This window comes from Oratosquilla oratoria, chromosome 9 (genome assembly GCF_046742065.1).
Source record: "Oratosquilla oratoria isolate Oo_2021 chromosome 9, ASM4674206v1, whole genome shotgun sequence".
NCBI lineage: Eukaryota > Metazoa > Arthropoda > Malacostraca > Stomatopoda > Squillidae > Oratosquilla > Oratosquilla oratoria.
The window spans coordinates 80,896,874-80,915,982 of record NC_134785.1 but is presented as its reverse complement, the minus strand read 5'-3'; the positions used below and the strand labels follow the sequence as shown (position 1 = coordinate 80,915,982).

At 41.3% G+C, this 19,109-nt stretch overlaps 1 protein-coding gene across 17 annotated transcripts in view; it reads right to left on the bottom strand.

Moving 5' to 3' along the window:
* The window catches only part of LOC143028642 (uncharacterized), a 614,584-nt gene that overhangs the window by 217,335 nt on the left and 378,140 nt on the right, over window positions 1-19,109 (bottom strand). The gene's annotated exons all lie outside the window — the stretch shown is intronic.

Genomic DNA, 19,109 nt, shown 5'->3' with positions numbered 1-19,109 from the left:
TAGGGTTTTGAAAACAAGTGTTTTATTTTTTATTTTTATAGGAAATACGTCCTATGCCTGGTGTTATATATATATATATATATTATATATATATATATATATATATATATATATATATATATATATATATATATATATATATATATATATATATATATATATAATTTTAGGTTCATCTTTTGTAATTTTGAATTAGAAGTGCCAATCGGGCTTTTTCCAATTTGTTCTCGTGAGTGACCTTTATGTGTTTCCTCAACCTTGTTTATTCACATTACGCAAAATACGTCCTATGTCTGTTTTTTTTTTTTTTTTATAAGGATTTAGGTTCACCATTTGGGATTCTAAATTGGTGTGTCATACGGTCTTTTACCAATTTGTTCTCGTGAGTGACCTTGTTTACCTGTTTTCCTCCACCTTGTTTATCCACATTACGCGTTGTTCTGTCTCATGTGATAATTTTCTTGTCTTCTGATTGTTAACTTTCATTAAAACAAAATACTTATTAGTTCTAGTTACCAAGTGCTTTCGTTATTATTCTGTGTAAATAAAATTTTAAAACGAAGCACTTTTAGTTCCTGGAGAATTTAATGTATATAAATTAACTCTACTCTAAATATTTAAAACCTCCAAAAACGTAACAATACCCAAGGGGAAAAATATGAAGACCCTTCTTGTACAATTCAACAAAACATATTTCATTGTGGGGAAAAATGCCAGAGTTGCTTTCCTGATTTGACACGAACTGCAAAAGGTTAATGAAGCACCCTCATTGCAGTCCGGTGTGTACTGTATACATACGATTCAATTGTATTTAGCGGGGAATGGGGGATGGGAGATGGGGGATAGGGGGTGCTTATGTATAATATTTTGACGCAGCCCGAACGGATTTATCCCGTCTTCTCTTTTTCTGCATGAGGGGATGGAGGGGGGTCGCCGATGAAATAAAGCCTTGCTGTGGATGTACTGTGTCTTGCTGCATTGCGTTTGATCCAGGGCAGTTGGCGGATACAGGGATGACCCGTCATCCATGAGGAGCTGGGATGGAAAGGGTGGTGGAGGGGAATGAGATGGTCGGGAATAGGTACGTACGTGCCTCTGACTTAGCTACCTCCCTTTTAAGTGGGAAAAAGTTCTTGGTATACAGAATAGTATTTAGCGAAAAAACGATACACCCATGGACCCCTACCTCTCTGGAAGGACCCAAAACCTCCCCCACTGGATTTGATCCTTTTTTTTTGTGGTTGGACTGTGACTTTTTCAATTTTCTGCACGACTGAATAGAATCAGCATACTCTAAATTTAGTACATTAGATTTTTATCCCCCACTATATCTTAGCCCTATTTGTGAAGACTTTTTATGAAAAATTTAATGATGAAATGGGGGACTCCAATCTTTTCCCTCGAGGGACTCAACTATTTTTTCTTTATATATTGAGTCCTTGGGACTCAAGAATGTGATAAAAGCACAGAGAACACTGATCTGGTATTAACCGGCATCTTAGGCTAGGTCGCCAACTTTTTTTTTTTTTTTTTTTAGCTCGCCAGAAAAAAAAATCGCATTTGTATAATGGGACACAGGACTTTAGGTTAAGACATCTTCTTGAAATGGTAAACAGTTCGCTCTCTGATTCTGGAGATTGCCTCACAACACTGAAGGCCCAAAGTCAGTATTCTAAGTACCTGAGCCCCTTCCGTACCGCCTGCTGACTTCATTCACCTCGGTGGCACCAGCCCCTTCCATCAACGCCAGGTGACACTCCCACTTTAACCCTCTCCGGCACCAGACACGCTTTCGACGGCGACAGAGACGCGAACTTCAGTATTAGTTTCGAGTGCGCCTCAACCCCAGAGGTCACTTCTTTAAGCCGAATTCGACTTCTCCGACATCGACCTCTTCGACTTCGACCTACGTGCAGGCCACGTCTCCTCTCTCCCCTTGCCTGATGGGTGACAGGCCTAATAATGTTTTCCTCACGCAAGATATTTACGAGGGCGACTTCTAAAGGACCATGATGGAGGGTGACCGAGGTGGTAGAAATGTAGGTATGGATGGTGGTGCCATAGGAACCTATGCATCTTTCTGACATTATATACAATTTCAACTACCCTTTTATTAACCACACAACTGTAGTTCGTGTGTCTGTGTGTGTGTGTGTGTGTGTGTGTGTGTGTGTGTGTGTGTGTGTGTGTGTGTGTGTGTGTGTGTGTGTGTGTGTGTGTGTGTGTGTGTGTGTGTGTGTGTGTGTGTGTGTGTGTGTGTGTGTGTGTGTGTGTGTGTGTGTGTGTGTGTGTGTGTGTGTGTGTGTGTGTGTGTGTGTGTGTGTGTGTGTGTGTGTGTGTGTGTGTGTGTGTGCGCACGCCTGCCTATCACAATAAGCGCACAATATACACATACACATGTATTACATAATTTCTTCTCGAGTGTTCCTTTTTATATGTGAGACCCTTGGCTTCATTCTCCCAAGACTTTCACAGAAATGTGTCAACAACACCTGAATTCCTGAATTTTGCTGAATTCGGTTCTCTTGAGATCGCTGTACGAAGTATGGACTTCGTAGTTACGAGTTCGATGTAATCTGGTGTTCAAAGTCGTTCACGGTTCGGACAGTGTGGTATTCGGATCCTGGTGTTACGAGTTCAGTGTGTGGGGTTTGGTGAACGTACAAATTGGGTAAAGATGTTCAAAAGACGCGCATGCGCAGTAGACTCCACATATTTATGAGAGAAGGTTGTTGAACACAAGATAGAGACTCTTTCCCGACGTAAGCAGGCACTGGGCTCTTTTCCCTCCGACTGTTGGAGTAGATCTGCAGCCCGCAGCTTTAGGGAAGGAATCTGATACATACATATGGCTTTTTCCCCCTTACAAGAGAGGTAGACAAAAAACAAAGGCATTGGAACCACTACCACCCATTCCATCCCCTACATACTCCATTCCCCTCTACCTTCTTCCCTCCCTCTTATCTTGGCACCTTGTGGATGACGGGTCATTCTTATATCTTGTCCATTGCCCTGGGTCAGAAGCAGTGTCACAAGACACAGCACATCCACAGCAAGGCCGCTTCATTAAATCGGCGACCACCTCTCCGTCCCCTCATGCAGAAAAGGAGATGGGTAGAAATACCTTCAGGCTGCGTCAAATTATTTATCACACATACTCTCTCACCCCCCCTTCTCCACCCATTCCCCTTCAATCATCACAGCATCATCCATATACAACCATTCTCCATTCACCCCTATCTTCTGTCCTTCCTCAACAGATATTCCCCTGTTTCCCAATGCCCCTTTTACTCCATCCATCTCATCCTACGTCGCCCCCTCAGTTCACTACTTCCACCTCTGCCTTTCACACCTCTTTTACTACTCTTTCTTCACTCATTCTTTCCATGTGTCCAAACCATCCCAATACTCTTTCATCAACCCTATCTCCCTCACCCCTGTTCTCCTCACCTCCTCATTTCTCACTCTATCAAGCCTAAACCCTATCATACTTCTCAGGCACCTCATCTCAAACACATTCAAATTCCTCCTCTCTTCCTCCCCTATGTTCCATATTTCTGCCCCGTACAGTGGTGTCACACAATCCCTCTTTCATACAATCTCCTTTTAGCATCCATTCCCAAAAGTCTATTTCTCATTACACTTTAATACTCACTTCCAGTCTGCTGCCACTTTCTCCCCTTGTTCATCTCATCACCTTACTTGTACCCACATTTATATTCAACTTCCTTCTTTCCCACACCTTCCCAAACTCTGTCACTAACTTCCTCAATCCCTTCTCTGATCCAGTGTCGTCGGCAAACAACAACTGGCATATCTCCCATTTCTCTCAATTTTCTTTAACCATCTCCAATCCCTGACCCCCTACCCTTACATTTACATCTCGCACCATCCCATCCATGTATAAATTGAATAGCCAGGGCGACATAAGACATCCCTGACGAAGTCCCACCTTTACCTCAAACCACTCACTCTTTCCATTTCTAATCCTAACACAAGCACTACTACTCTCGTAAAAAACTCCTGACTGGTCTTAACAGCTTTCCTCCTATCCCATATATCTGCAATACCTACCACAGTGCCTTCCTGTCTATCCTGTTGTAAGCCTTTTCCAGATCCATAAAAGCCAAAAATACATCTTTACCTTTTCCTATAGCTTTCTCACATATCTGTCTTACCACAAAAATCTGATCTACCCATCCCCTACCTGTCCTAAAACCACACTGTTCCTCACCAATTACTCCCTCTGTTCCTCTCCTAATCCTCTCAATCAAGACCATCCCAAAAGCCTTCCCAATTACACTTAACAAACTGATCCCTCTGAAACTACTACACTCACACTTGTCCCATTTTCCCTTGTACAGTGGAACTATACAGGCACTCCTCCAGTCCTCTGGCACTCTACCCTCTCTTAAACAAACATTAAATAACCTAACCAGCCAGTCCACCATCATTTACCTCCTTTTTCACACATTTTGCATGGCATCCATCCATACCAGGTGGCTTACCTGCTCTCATCATCTTAACAGCTGCCTTCACTTCATCTTTATTTCTCCTCCATTTTCCTCGCTCATCACTCATTTTCCTAGTGCTTCCCACTGCAACTACCTTTCCCTCCCTATCCTCCTTCACATTTAGCAACTCCCTAAAATACTCTGTCCACCTTCTTCTCACTGCCTTCTCTTCCATTATCATATCTCCATCTGCACCTTTTACCTTTTCTTCTCTATTTGATTCGCCTCCTCTTCCTCTCTTAACTTCTTTCCAAAACATTTTTTATTACTTTAAAAAATTCTGTCATACTCTTACCCCATTTCACACCTGCTCTCCTCTTTGCCTCCTTTATCTTATGCTTTACTTCTCTTCTCTTTACTTTGTACCTCTCATATGATTCCCTTGTCCTAAATTGTAACCAATCTATGAAAGCTTGCTTCTCTTCTACACCCTTCTTTGCTTCCTCATCCCACTACTCACTACTCCTTCTATTTCCTCCCATCCTCCTTGTTCCACACACCATCTTTGCACACCTTATGACTCCCTCTTTGAACCATCCTCATTCCTCCTCCACTCATAGTTATACTCTATCCTTCACTCCCTCCCACTCCTCTCTCAGCTTCTTGTACTCTTCATTTTTTTTTCTCATTTAAGCAGTTCACTCTAAGCACCTCCCTTTCCTCTACACTCTTCTCACTACCAGGCCCATATGCGCTTACAAAAATACACAGCTCCCTTCCCAGCTTCACCTTCATCCATATTAATCTTGAAGAAACCTCCTTCCTCTCCACTACACGCTTACCTATCTCTTCACTTACTAGTATAGCCACCCCTTCTCTCCCTAGTCGTCTCTCCACTCCTGAGAACCTCCCAAATGCACTCCTAAACTCACAATCGCCCCTCCCTTTCACTTTAGTTTCACTCAATGCCAAAACATCCATTTTTCTTCTCACAAACATATTCCCTATCTCTGATACGCTGGAGGAAAATAATTTTCCTCCAACATATCAAATGACATTCTATGTAAATTGTTGAGAAAACAATATAGTTTGCTATAGTGATTTTTCGACGGAAAAAGTTCTGGAGGTGGGCGGTACCGCCGATGAATCAGAGGTTGGAGGAAGAAACAGCCCAGTGTGATAACCCCTAAAGCCGAGAATTCCGGCAATGGCGTCCTGAACGATGCCTTGTTCTGCAGCTTTAAGCTGATGGCGTGTTTAATGCTCTATCCTGCTCTGCTTTGCTAAACAGCTTTCAACTCCCCCAATCACGAGTGATATACTCTGGTCTCGCATTCGCTTAGTTGAGGGTTCGGATCCCGCACTCCTCTCCGATTCCCAGCAGTGACTGTGAGTTACCTACCCCTCAACAGTCCCCAAATCGCATAAGAGGGCAAAGGCTTCGGCCACAGCTACTCAGCGCCTCCTGCTGTAGACTCCTCACCTTCAGTTACAAATTCCTCCTTCAGAGATCGACTCTCTCTTGGCAAACTTCAAACTCCTTTCAGATGTGAGATCTTATTAGTTAACTTAATCCTTTCGCTTCCTAACTCAATTTGCATGCTTATTCCGGATTTCGCCAGGCGATTTTATTCAGCTGAAAATTAAATCCCCAAACAGTAGTGAACGGATTGTAAGGCATCGTCAAGAACTTGTTCATTTCGAGCCTTGTGACCCAAATGATTCTATTCAGTTCAAGTGGCGACAACGAAGACGACGTGGCCCTGTACCTCTGGTGCTCATCCTCGAATCTCGGTTGAGGGGCACAACCTCCCCCCCCACCCCGGGGTCCTCGAGGGGCTCCCGGCGACAGAGTTCCCTCTGCCCCTCCCCCCGCCTCCACGGCCTATTCGGTCGGGGAATGTTAATACCGACGCCCTTTTACATAAACGAACCCTTGTCACGCAAGCCAAAGAGGATCTACTGCCCCCTTGCCAAGATGGTGTGTTTACAAAACACTGTTACACACACACACACACACACACACACACACATACACACGCACACACCAAGAAGACCTAGACAAAGTCTGGAAATGGAGTCAGAAGTGCGAACTGAACTTTAACATTAAGAAATGTAGCATAATGGAATTTGGGAAAAGCAAAAATAAAATATCATGTCAATATAAAATTGGTACAAAGGAAGTAAATAAAAGTAAACTCGGAAAGGGACCTAGGAGTAACTATCTCAAATGACATGACACCAGACAAACACGTCAACAAATTAGTCGGAGAATTTTTTAACTTATTAAGATCAATGAAAGTAGCCTTTGACTACATAGATGAAGAAATGGTAAAGAAAATACTAGTTACACTGATAAGACCAAAATTGGAATACGCTGCGACACTATGGTCACCTAGTTAAAAAAAAAAAAAAAAAAAAAACTAGAAAGAATTCAAAGAGCAACGACAAATATGGCACCAACACTCTCCAATTGGACATACGAACAACGATTAGATCAACTAAATCTACCAACCCTGGAACAAAGAAGAGAAAGAGGTGATTTGCTAACCATCTACAGAGGATGGAAATTCTTGATAGAGATGACTTACTAAAGTGGGACAGAAGAAAAACAAGAGGACACGAGAAGAAACTTAACAAGGACAGTTACAGAAGAGATCTAAAAAAGAATAGCTTCCCACACAGCGTGATAGATATCTGGAACAAATTGAATGAGGAAACAGTGAGTGCTAAAATTATACATGACTTTAAGAACAAACTGGATGCGTAAAGATACAAAAGCGGGTCACTACAAGCATAGCTCTCTTCCCGTAAAATACACCTAGGTAAATACACACACACACACACACACAGAGTAATAGACAGAGTAATAGACAGTTGGAACAAGTTGGATGAAAAAATAGTGTGTGCAAGAACAATACATGAATTTAAAAATAGTTTAGATAAAATGAGATATGGAGACACACACACACACACACACACACACACACACACACACACACACTCACACACGGTCTCGCCGAGTGGCACAAGACCGAGTCTTGTATTCTTCGTTCTCGAACCTACGTTGTTTTGAACTCTTAAATGCACTTAGCGATCCTTTTGTTAATGACTACATGGTCAACTACTCCTGATTACACCAGAACTAGGTATACAAGTGATTGTTTTCTCTCATGACAAGATGCATGTGTGTGCGCGCGCGTGTGTAAATGATTCACCATGGTCTTCAATCACGTGTTGGACTCGTGATCGACAGCTATTGGCCTCCCGAATGAGAGCTCAGAGCTCATATATGATCCATAGGTAATGCTGTGATCTTTCACACACACACACATACACTCAACTCACCCGCCCACGAGTTGGAGTAACGGCTCTCAGCGCAGCGACTGAAATTAAATCAGCCCTGGGCGGGTTTCGAAATCGTACCGTTGAAACAGCGGTTGCGAACGCTACCACTACGCCGTCGTGTGTGTGTGTGTGTGTATATATATATATATATATATATATATATATATATATATATATATATATATATATATATGTATATATACATATTTATTCATCACAATGCACTTTAATTCTAAGCCATCAACATCGGAAGCTCCGTGGAGGCAACATGCAGAAATTGAAACGTGGTAAAACCGAGGACTCGAACCTTCGGCTAGCACGTGACCAGTGCTGTAGTGACATAGACCATTGCGCTATCAAGAGAGATAGCGCTATGGTCTAAGTCACTACAGCACTGGTCACCCTGCTAACCGTAGGTTCAAGTCCTCGGTCGCACCACGTTTCAGTTTCTGCATGTTGCCTCCACGGAGCTCCCGATGTTGATGGCTTAAAGTCCATTGTGGTTCATTTAAATGTATCGCTATTCACTGGGACCCATTCAGTGTTGTACATACACACAAATATATATATATATATATATATATATATATATATATATATATATATATATATATATATATATATATACATAACATAATCATTCAGAATCGTGTTGGCAAGTCATACACTCGATCATAATACTGACCCAGATCGAAACCAACTCGCATTCCGTTTTCTTTAGGTGGGCTGAGAGTGCCTACTTCTCTTGAACACTTGCCCCCTGATGACAGCCTATATTCTTGACGGCGCTATCAGGCGAGGTGTGTTCCTCCCGGACCTCCCAAATATAACGTTCCCGAATTTCCCAGGGGAACCGAAGTTCGCTGACAGAAAGAGAAAGAGTGAGAGAAAAGGAAAGAAAGGGAGAGAGGGAGAGAGAGAGAGAGAGAATGTATATAACAATGCCAAGTCATTTCCAAAAGAACAATAGCAACTTAAAGACTGTATATTACAGCAATTCTCCCTCGCCCGCCCAAAACATTGGATAAATAATTAATCACAATATCAGACCAGTGTCCCTCAGCAGGAAGGGCATCGTTTACACGCAGTGCCTCCGGGCTACGATCGACACTTTCACCCGGACTCCTCTGGCACCGGGCACCTTTGGCACTGCTTACTAATAGAGCTGCTACGTCAACCTTAAGCCTTGCCAAGAGCGGCGTCGAGTCGAGGATGACCTCCCACCTCCTCCTCCTCTTCTCCCTTCTCCTCCCAAGTACGGGCCGTGGTTCACTTAAGAAAACACTTCAGAGAATTCAGCGTTCCTCTTCAATGGGCAACATATTCAGGAAGCGGAGTCACCAGCCCTCGCCCCATTCCCTTTCAGGCGCGGGATCTCTCTCTCTCTCTCTCTCTCTCTCTCTCTCTCTCTCTCTCTCTCTCTCTCTCTCCGATGTAGATTCCGTGTCGTCGGAGACCGTGACCAAGTTCGCAAGACTTCGATCTCAAATGTTCATCTCGTCAACAAGCTTATATTCTACATTCAAATTTGCTAGCTCCCACTACGGTGGTCCGGGTTCGAATCCCGCCCAGGGATGAAATTTCAGTAACGCTGCGCTGCGGGTTGTTACTCCAACTCTCGTAGACGGAGAGTTGGGTGAGTGAGTGCGAGTAAGGTCACAGCCAAGATCTAAGAATATAAGGTCTAACCACTTCCGACCGAATTTCGAGGGAGTTGGCGCAGCGGGCCCGTGAACGTCACCTGGCTGTTCAAAGTGGGGTTCGCGGGCCCTAAAGCTGTCAGTTGAAGCTGGCGCATCGTTCGGGAATGTTGTTACATTCGCTCGCACCGCTCCACGCAATTAGTTATATACTGACAAATATTATATAAAATATATATATATAAATATATATAAAATATTATAGTTCCTGTCTATATATATGAATATATAATATATAATATATATATATATATATATAAAATATTATAGTTCCTGTCTTCCTTGGCGTTTCACAGTTTTCTTCAGTGTTTCACAAAGAGAAAACGGACCCAGCCTAATGACGTCAGAAGCTGCGCACAATAATTCAAACGGTCAGACCTGTATATTTAGACCTTCGTCACAGCATTACCCATAGATCAGTCATATATGAGCTCTGAGCTCTCTTCCGGGAGGGAAACAGCTGTCGATCACGAGTCCAACACGTGACCCAAGACCATGGTGAATCACACACACACACACACATACATACACACACACACACACACACACAACGTTGGCTCCGATAATGTTTGCTATTTATAAAAATGATATGGATGAAGGTATCACAGGATCACGATGGGAAGTAATGATAGTGGAGAACAAATTATCACGATAGGATGTAATGATAATGGAGGAGAAAATATCACGGTAGGATATAATGTCATTGAAGGCCAAAATGTAATTTTAGGAAGGGATACCGGACAGAATGTCAATGAAGGCCAAAATATCATGATAGGATGTAATGTCGCTAGAGGACGATATGACACATTGGGATGTAATGTCATAGGACAAAATGTCACAATGGGATGTAATGACAGTGGAGGACAAATGATCACGATGGGAAATAATGATAGTGGAGAAAAAAATATCACGATAGGATGTAATGATAATGGAGGAGAAAATATCACGGTAGGATATAATGTCAGTGAAGGACAAAATATAATTTTAGGAAGAGATACCGGACAGAATGTCAATGAAGGCCAAAATATCAAGATAGGATGTAATGACAGTGGAAGACAAAAGATCACGATGGGATGTAATTATAGTGGAGGAAAAAATATCACGGTAGAATATAATGTCACTGGAGGACAAAATATAATTTTAGAAAGGGATGCCGGCCATAATGTCACTGAACGACGGGAGGCCGGCGTGAATCACGGTGACGTAGGGGGACAAAGTGTACAAAATAGATCGGATGACCGTAATCGACCAGATGTCCGTGATGGGGGAAATGTTAATTTTTATAGGAGAAATGTTAATGAGGCATTGAATGTCAATGATGGACCAAATAATAATAATATAGAGCAAGGCATAAATAAAAAACAAAATGATAATATAAGACATGATATTGAAACTCAAAATGTGTCAAAAAGAAATAATCACGAGTTTCTTAAAACTATGTATTTTAATGCTCGTAGTATTAGGAACAAATTTCAAGAAATACAGGCGTATGTCAAAAGCGAAAATCTCGATATGATAGGAATAACTGAGACATGGTTAAATGGTACAGAGTTCGAAGCTGAATTTAATATTGCGGGATTTAAACACTTTCATCAGGATAGAAACCACAAGAAAGGTGGGGGTGTTCTATTGTACGTTAAAAACAATGTTCATGCTTGTGTTTTAGAGAAAGTGAAACAGGATGCATATGACAGTTTGTGGGTTGAGTTAACCCAAACAAATGGACAAAAAATGAATATAGGTGTAATATATAGGCCAAAGACATTATCATTAGCAGACGACAAACTGTTATTTCAAGAACTGTCTAGTTTCTGCAACCGGGATTTATTGATAATGGATGATTTCAATTTTACTGACATTGATTGGATGACCCTTGAACATGGACATATAGGTAGTCGCTTGATTGATTTTCTTGGTGACAATTACTTAATTCAGCATGTAAAAGAGCCCACAAGATATGGAAACTTACTCGATTTATTGATCACTAGCCGCGAAAGCATGGTAACTGATGTAGAAGTCGGTGAATCTGTTGCAAATAGCGATCACAACTTAGTCAGATTCAAACTCCTAAACAATTTTAGAATAGATACTTGTGCTTCTAAAATACCCGATTTCAGTAAAGCTCAGTTCATAGAACTACGTCAGGAGCTTCAGCTTACAGATTGGGAGGAAAAATTAAACGAAAGGCCTGTAGATCAGATGTGGGAAATATTTCAAAATACGCTCACTAAGATGATTCAAACTTACATTCCTTTTAAGGACAGACGTCCCCCAAATCAGGCTCGCCCAAAGTGGCTCGACAAAGAAACTGAAAAGAGTATTGCTAAAAAGAGACAGGCTTATAAGAAATATAAGTGCTCGGGTGCATCTAATGACTATGAAACTTATGTATCAATACAGAGAGATTTAAAAAAGACAATAAGAAAAAGAAAACGACAATACGAAATGAAAATCGCTGATAAATCCAAAGAGAATCCCAAAGAATTCTATAGTTACATTAGAGATAAAAAGGTTGTTAGGAATTACATTGGTCCACTATTATCTGCTGACGTAAATATTCAAATGAAGGAATGTGTAATATCTTAAACAATTATTTTAGCTCGCTATTCGTAAACGAAACACCTCAAAGTGAATTCCAAACTGAAACCTGTGAAAAGTCTGGGGTAAACTTACTCACTACGGTAAATATAACAAAAGAAAAAATTAAAAGGTGTATAGACAAACTCAAAGTTAATAAAACACCAGGGCCTGACGGTTGGCATCCAAGAATCTTAAAGGAAATTAAAAATGAGATTATTGTTCCATTAGAAATTATTTTCAAGAAATCCATCATATCCGGAGATGTCCCAAGATAATGGAAGCTAGCTAACGTTACTCCCATATTCAAAAAAGGTGACAAAAAGAAACCAAATAACTATAGGCCTATAAGTTTGACTTCGATCGTAGGAAAAATAATGGAAACTATCATCAGAGATGATATCGAATATCATTTAGAAAGTAACCGTTTGATAAATGATAGCCAGCATGGTTTCAGACGGAAACGTTCTTGCGTGACTAACTTACTCGAATTCTACAACACAGTTATCTCGAATTATGACAAAAGAAACAATATAGATTTAATATATCTAGACTTTGCAAAAGCTTTTGATACCGTCCCACACGAAAGACTACTTACTAAATTAGCTTTGCATGGAATAAGTGGTAGCCTATTAGGTTGGACTAGTAATTGGTTGAAAGGTCGAAAACAGAGAGTTGTTTTAGATGGAAAAACTTCTGAGTGGAAAAGTGTTGCAAGTGGAGTTCCTCAGGGTTCCGTTCTTGGGCCACTTCTATTCATAGTATATATAAATGATATAGACCATAGACTAAAATCTACTGTTTCCAAATTTGCTGATGATACAAAACTGTGCGGAGTGGCAAATGATCACTCAAACCAATTACATATTCAAGAAGATTTAGATCAATTACAGCAATGGTCTGAAAAGTGGCTAATGAAATTTAACACAAGTAAATGCAAGGTAATGCACATAGGTAAAAATAACAGTAAGTACGATTACAAGTTATTTGGAAATTCGTTAACAAAAGTGGATAGTGAAAAAGATCTCGGCGTAATTATCAGTAACGACCTCAAATCATCCAAGCAGTGTATTTCAGCCTCTGAGAAAGCAAATAAGATTCTGGGATTGATTGCGCGATCTTTTGATTTCAAAAGTCCATCACTCATTAACAAGCTATATAAATCGTTAGTTCGTCCACATTTGGAATATGCTGTTTCCGTATGGTCACCGAATCTCATTAAAGACATTGACAGACTGGAAAAAGTACAACGGCGAGCCACAAAACTGATTCCAAATATCAAAAATAAATCATACGAAAATCGACTTAAGCACATGAATCTGTTTTCCCTAAAAGAGCGTAGACTCAGAGGTGACTTGATACAGGTCTTTAAGATTTTAAAGGGAATTGACAACATCAAAAGTGACCAAATTTTCACATTGAATGAGAATCAGACAAGAAACAATGGTCTCAAACTGTCCGGAAATAGATTCAATTTGGAAGTAGGTAGAAACAACTTTGCCAACCGTGTAGTTAATGAATGGAATAAACTTCCTGCACAGGTAGTGCAATGTAGTTCAGTTCGAAGCTTTAAGAATCATTTAGATAAATACCTAAGTAAGATGCTGTAATTATCATAATTTGTTATATTATTTGTTTTTGTTTTGTTATAATTTGTCTGTCTGATTTTCATTTATTATTAGTTATATGTCAATTTATTATCATTTACTATTTACCTGTTTGTTTGTTATTCAACTATACCAATGCATTTATTTATGTATTTTAATTGTTATTTACATTGTTATAGTTTTAATTTATTATTAATATGATTTTTTTTTTTTTTTTTTTTTTTTTTTTTTTTTTCATCCGACCTAGATATGGATCAAAAGGTCTCCTGTCGGCATGCTTTGCCTTTGTAATCCTTTGTGTAGATCAGATCTTTGTGGTAAGACAGATATGTGAGAAAGCTATAGGAAAGGGGAAGGATGTTTTCTGGGCTTTTATGGATCTGGAAAAGGCTTATGATAGGGTAGACAGAAAGGCACTGTGGGAGGTTATGCAGATATACGGGATAGGAGGAAAGCTTCTGGGAGCTGTCAAGAGTTTTTATGAGAGTAGTAGATCTTGTGTCAGGATTGGAAATGGGGAGAGTGAGTGGTTCGAGGTAAAGGTGGGACTTCGTCAAGGATGCGTTTTGTCACCCTGGCTGTTCAACTTATACATGGATGGGGTGGTGCGAGAGGTAAATGCAAGGGTAGTGGGCAAGGGATTGGAGATGGTTAAAGAAAATGGAGAAAAGTGGGAGGTGAGCCAGCTGTTGTTTGCGGACGACACTGCGCTTGTGGCAGGATCGGAGGAGGGATTGAGGAAGTTGGTGGCAGAGTTTGGGAGAGTATGTGATAGAAGAAAGCTAAAGATAAATGTGGGTAAAAGTAAGGTGATGAGATGTACAAGGGGTGAAAGTGGCAGTAGACTGGAAGTGAGCAATAAGGGAGAGCGACTGGAGGAAGTGAATAGTTGATACTTGGGTGCAAATGTGGCAGGAAAAAGTGGAGTGAAGGTGGAGGTAGAATGTAGATTGAGAGAAGCGAGTAAATGCCTTGGTGGATTAAAGAGCGTAATGAGGAATAGACATTTGGGGATGGATGCTAAGAGGAGACTGTATGAAGGAGTGATTGTGCCAACACCACTGTATGGGGCAGAAACATAGATTCAATTTGGAAGTAGGTAGAAACAACTTTGCCAACCGTGTAGTTAATGAATGGAATAAACTTCCTGCACAGGTAGTGCAATGTAGTTCAGTTCGAAGCTTTAAGAATCATTTAGATAAATACCTAAGTAAGATGCTGTAATGATTATAATTTATGTTATATTATTTGTTTTTGTTTTGTTATAATTTGTCTGTCTGATTTTCATTTATTATTAGTTATATGTCAATTTATAATCATTTACTATTTACCTGTTTGTTTGTTATTCAACTATACCTATGCATTTATTTATGTATTTTATTTGTTACTTTTACATTATTATAGTTTTAATTTATTACTAACATGAATTTTTTTTTTTTTATCCGACCTAGATATGGATCAAAAGGTCTCCTGTCGGCATGCTCCGCCTTTGTAATCCTTTGAATGTTATATAAACTTCTTTGCAGATGATGCGAAACTACTCAAGAGAGTAAGCACAGAGGAAGACTGCAAATCTTTTCAAGAAGATATAGACAAAGTCTGGAAATGGAGTCAGAAGTGCGAACTGAACTTTAAACATAAAGAAATTTTTAAAGAGTAAAAATAGAATATGTCAATATAAAAATGATACATAATGGAATTTGGAAAGAGCAAAAATAGAATATGTCAATATAATTTTGATACAAAGGAAATGAAAAAAAGTAAACTCGTAAAGGGACCTAGGAGTGACTATCTCAAATGACATGACACCAGACAAACACGTCAACAAATTAGTCGGAGAAACTTTCAACTTACTAAGATCAATGAAAGTAGCCTTTGATTATATGGATGAATAAATGGTTAAGAAAATACTAGTTACACTGATAAGACCAAAATTGGAATACGCTGCGACACTATGGTCACCTAGTTAAAAAAATATATATAAACTAGAAAGAATTCAAAGAGCAACAACAAATATGGCACCAACACTCTCCAATTGGACATACGAACAACGATTAGATCAACTAAATCTACCAACCCTGGAACAAAGAAGAGAAAGAGGTGATTTGCTAACCATCTACAGAGGATGGAAATTCTTGATAGAGATGACTTACTAAAGTGGGACAGAAGAAAAACAAGAGGACACGAGAAGAAACTTAACAAGGACAGTTACAGAAGAGATCTGAAAAAGAATAGCTTCCCACACAGAGTGATACATATCTGGAACAAACTGAATGAGGAAACAGTGATTGCTAAAACTATACATGACTTTAAGAACAAACTGGATGCGGAAAGATACAAAAGCGGGTCACTACGAGCTTAGTTCTCCTCCCGTAAAATACAACTAGGTAAAACAACTAGGTAAATACACACACACACACACACACACACACACACACACACACACAAAAAAAAAAAAAAAAAGGGGTAAACACCTAGGAACCTGTGGGGGTGGGTGGGATGCGGGAGGCAATCACTCTTCCCCAAAAGCTGAGAGAGAGAGAGAGAATATGGAAGTATATGACTAAAGTGACAAACCAATACACTCTGACTCCGGAAGACGGCGACGACCTTCTTCTCACTCGCCGCGTTCCCCTTTCCCCCTTTGCACCGTCGCCTCCTACAGCATCCCCCCTCCCCCACTTTCTACTCACCCTACTGCAGCTGGGTCTTCCTCTTTTACTCCCTTTACCAGCCCCCTGTTCTCAAGTGACCTCTCTCTCTCTTTCTCTCTCTCTAAGCTTCCTTTTCATTTCCTCGTATCCCTTTCTCTCTCTCTCTCTCTCTCTCTCTCTCTCTCTCTCTCTCTCTCTCTCTCTCTCTCTCTCCTCCAAGCTTACTTCTTTCCACTTCCTCGTACCCCTTCCCTTCTCTCTCCCCCTTGGCTCATGCACTCTTCCCATGCCTGTGCAATCTCGATAGGATCCTCTTCATGTTTGAAGATGGCAACCGCCGTCACTTTGGGCAGTGTAAACACCATTTGTGGACGAAGCCTTTTATTGAATATTGTACACCGTTTTGCTCCTTGGAACGTTTTCAAGTACTCGAAAAACCCACTACGAGCCAAACGTTGGACATTCAATAACGGCTTCACCCTCAAGTGGCATTTACTCCTCCAGAGTCCTCTTCATCTCCAAACTCACATTCTTTTACATTATCCTCCCACATATCCACACTCTATCCTCACAGTCTTTACAACAACATGTATGTACTTACTACAAAAGAGAATTCACTAAGAACGGCACTGTGAACTCCTCTGCACTCTTCTAGTCTCATGAACTGAGTTTGCACTCTCATGCATTAAGACTAGCTCTACGGTGCTCTCCACCATCCCCACTTTCGCACTTGGCGACCTCTTTCTTCTTTCCGAAACGTTTGGTCGCTTCACCAATTCTTTAATGTACCTGTCATCCTTTATCTATTTATTGTTGCCTCACTCTACCATATGCAACAACCACACACACACACACACACATACACTAAATACAACTGAAGGTAATCAAACTGGATACTGAAAGATACAAAAGTGGGTCACTACGAGCATAGCTCTCTTCCTGTAAAGTACAACTGGGTAAATACACCTTCCCTTCTATGTACTTTCCGTAAGTTCGTTCAAATGTGAACGTCTAGTCTTCGTATCCTCTTCCTTTCTAAAAACATTCTCCCCGACTTTCTTGTCATTCCCTTCTTCGTATTCAGACTTCTAACTTTACATAAAGGCACTACGTCGACTAGACCCTTCCCCCTCTCTTCTGCGCTCCTCAAATATTTCCGCAGCACAGACACCCGCTACCCGATGACACCTTTGTACGCGTGGCGCCTCTTCTACACACAACTCCCGTTCATCCAACGGCAAGGGTAGTTTACCATTCCATGAAATGAAGACAACGCAGGCCGCTGGACAGGGACTACAGTAACTCTCCGACGACAAGCTCTCCATAGTGCAACTACGAAGAGACATCTTTCATACCCCTGTAACACCTTGACGATTTAGCCAGCGTATCCCGACGTATAAAAATGAAATTGGGAAAAGCGCTGGCGTACGTCAAATGAGCTATTGGTAAGTACTGTATAAATCAGAAGCACCCTGGTATACATCGTAGTACGGCGGGATCGTCGGAAAATGTTTGCATGCAGCACAGAATTTGTCGACGTATGTCTGCGTATGGAGCAGCCATAAGCTGTACGGACATTGTGCAATCGTTCACACACGTTACTTGTAAGTTACTCATAAGTCAAAATACGCCGAGAAAATGTCTAGCGTACTCAAAACTTATGTTCAACCTATGAGTAACGTGCTCTGAACCTGTGTGTAACTTATGTCGAACTTATATTGACGTATGTAGAAATATTTGACGTGTTCCGAACGAACACAGAACTTAGTACGTGTGCTACTAACGTACTGTTACCATGTAATGGTGAGCAGATTGAGATATAATCGAGAGTTCAGCGCATGCCAGCGTTTTAGAGATATTTTGATACGTCGGAATAAGCTGGCTAATTCGTCAAGGTGTGACAGAGCCACAACATCGGGACATAAAACCTTTTCAACTGTACAATGATCACATGAGCAAACCCATCTCCACTTCATGCGCATTACTTGTACACCGTGACAGGGACCCTAAACCAAAACTTGCTGACCCTCCACAGTCTCACCGAGCCTGCGCGCTTTGGGGACACCGAAGCGGGACGTGCGCTTTGCGCCACCCCGCGGACACCGCCTCGCTGTTCCATCCGACCCCCACCAGGGTTATCTGGGTCCCCGCGGTGCGTTGTTCGTGCCACACGTATCTGCTAGGGGGGCCAGTCGCGGGGTCCCACTGGCCCTCGCCCAGTTGGCACGACAACGGGGGCCAACACACAAGAGGCTGCTGCTGCCCAGAGATGCTGGCGGTCAGCGAGCATCTCCCGAGCTGTATCTCACACCCACCTGTCCCCCAAACAAGGACACGGCACGCGCAGTCACCCTCTCCCCTCAGCTCCGCACGGTACGCACACTAAACACATGGTACATAGCAGCGCCCTACATCCGCTTCTCTATGCGGTAGCACAAAGACACCTGCTCAGAGATGGGAGAAACACCAACAGTAAGTTAATATGATCGATTCACGGCACGCGCCATGGCGGTGGACCATAATAGCCACTAGAGGGTTGAGCTGGAGTGTTTTGAGATCTAAAAACAAATTTAAAGAAAAATATGACTGCGTGTCTAACTAACACTGCACTGCACAACTAGGTGAATACAACCTTAAGAATATTCACCAACACACAAACACACACGCACACACACACACACACACAAACACACACACATTTGTACATCTACAGCAAATGGATGTACAAGCACAGACACACACGTATACAGCCATCTACGCACACCCAAA